This window comes from Nicotiana sylvestris, chromosome 9, assembly GCF_000393655.2.
Source record: "Nicotiana sylvestris chromosome 9, ASM39365v2, whole genome shotgun sequence".
Taxonomy (NCBI): Eukaryota; Viridiplantae; Streptophyta; class Magnoliopsida; order Solanales; family Solanaceae; genus Nicotiana; species Nicotiana sylvestris.
This window is the reverse complement of record NC_091065.1, coordinates 179516896-179519476: the sequence shown is the minus strand read 5'-3', so window position 1 is coordinate 179519476 and position 2581 is coordinate 179516896.

Genomic DNA, 2581 nt, shown 5'->3' with positions numbered 1-2581 from the left:
CCTTTTTAGCAGAACTAACTGGAAGAACTGTGAAACCATAATAAGAACTTTAAATGCCTTCAGCTCAGTCTCTGGCTAGAAGGTAAATATGATCAAGTCTAAAGTCATCTTTCCCAAAAATATCAACCATGCTGACCTAGAATGTTTTTCCAGCATACTGGGCATTAAAGTCAGTAACAACTTTGGCAAATACCTGGGCTTCCCCATATTCCATAAAAGATCCACTCATGGGGACTTCTAGTTCATTCTTGACAACATAAATATTAAGTCGGTTGGATTAAAAACTAGGTTCCTAAACAAGGTTGGGGGTACAACCCTGGCCAAGGATATCCTTGGTAGTATCTCTAGCCATGTGATGCAATTTATTAAACTCCCCAATAGCTCCTCCAATAAAATCAACAAAATTCAAAGAAATTTTATATGGGATACTACTATTGAGAAGAGGAAAATACACATGCTCAGTTAGGATGTCATTACTAGATCCAGGTCACAGGGTGGCCTTGGTATCTAAAAAATTGAGTTAAAAAATAGGGCTTGCCACTCGGCCTTGCTTGGAGGCTTGTCCACAAGCCTGATGCATTATGGGCTAAAATTCTTATTGCTAAATATTGCAAACCTCATACCACTAGAAGGAAGTCCTCATCTAAGACTTGGCAGTGCATTCTTGATAGTTGGAGAATCTGCAATAAAGCTTCTAGGTGGGTTGTTAATAAGGGGAATAAAGTGAATTTTCTTACTGACAATTGGATTCCCAACATACGCCCCATAGATACCCTTATCAGTGGCCCTAAACTAAATTGGGAGGATAGCATCAAGATCAATGGGAATTGGAACTTAGAAAATCTCTCATTTCCCATGCCCAGTCTCTGACACTCACCATCCATAACGCCTTCATCAATCATACCTCTAGGAGAGAGGACAAACTCATATGGGCCTCACAAATAGTGGCATATTCTCTTCAAAGCCAGTTTATTCTCTTATGTTAACTCAAGGGAGCACACCACTAGGCTAGGATTCCTGTTTAACGTGGACCTGGAAATTGGATGCCCCAAACAAGATAATATTTTTCACATGGCTACTAGCACACAACAGATTACCTACCAATAAATACCTCCACAACAAAGGTCTCCACCTAAACCCTTCTTGCACTGTGTGCAATGATCCTAACGAATCCATTAATAACATATTCTTCTGATACATTAATGCCAATACCTTCTGGAATACCCTATGTCAATGCTATACCGATCAAACACTGCCCCAACCCCTTCTCTTCAATCCTAATTCCTGGCAGGAGACTTGGTACGAACTTAAGAACACAGCCTCCAATGACTGCATCCAGTGGCATTTCCTGCTCCCTTTCTGTTTCTGGAACGTTTGGCTAACCAGGAACAACAACCTCTTCAACAATAAAAAAAGATCAGGTCCCAAAGCAAAATATTTTCATTAAGGCCATGGAATACCACCTAATGGCCAAGAACAATCCCCAAAAGCAGTGGATTACCATTAATGTCAAATATGGACCAAAAGAAGTGAAATTTTACAGGGTTGTTGTTGTTGTTGGGAACCAAAAGCAGTGAATTACCATTAATGTCAAATGTGAACCCCTGGAAGAGGTACCTACAAGCTTAACACTGGTAGCTCTTTCTTTGGGAACCCAAAGGCAGGGGTATTGAGGGGCAGGGGGTGGGGTCATCAAAAATCATTCTAGAAACTAGATTATTGTCGACATGAAGGGTTTCCTTGTCATCACAAATAATCTAGAAGAGCTAAATGCACTCCTCCAAGGGCTTAAGCTAGAAGTAGAACACAAATTCACCCTCTTAATCATAAACACCGACTCATTGAAAGTCATCAAAATGCTAAATAATGGACACACTCCTTATGAACCTATTATTTCTAATGTAGGTCCTTGATGGTCCAATTGGGGGAATCTAGTCATTAGCCATAGCTTCAGGGAGTAGAACCAGGTGACAAATCTCCTAGCTAATTAAGGAATGAGCTAAGGAAGCTTTTTGACGGGGTTTGAATTTTGGTACTTTCTTCTGTTTGCCAATGATACTTTGTGGGCAGATATTCTAGAAACTACATTTGATAGAAAAACTTTGGATTGTAATATTATTAACACTCTTCCAAACAATGCTGGTCATCTGGACGGCCACATGAACATGCAAGCACTATAATTATTGTTTTGTTTTATGCAGTATCTAGTTTACCCACAGAAAAAAAAGTTGAGAGGTTAGGCTATGAAACAAGTAACATGAATCAAGGCTTAAAGACATATACAATAATTAAGATGGATTCGTCAATTCCTTTCCCTTTTTGTCTTTCTAGCACTCACAAGCATCATTGTCATTTCATCATAGATATAAGAAAATATGTCAACAATACACGAATAAGGGGTCATCTATGTATATAACATGCCAATTACAATTTATAAAAAGCTTCAGATCAAGCTACATCATTGACATATTTAGAAAATTAGATGCAAGCTACATATATTATTATGAATACAAACCATACGAACCTATTTGAACCTTCAAATCACTAATCCATAATCTTTTATCCAAAATATTAATTTTGG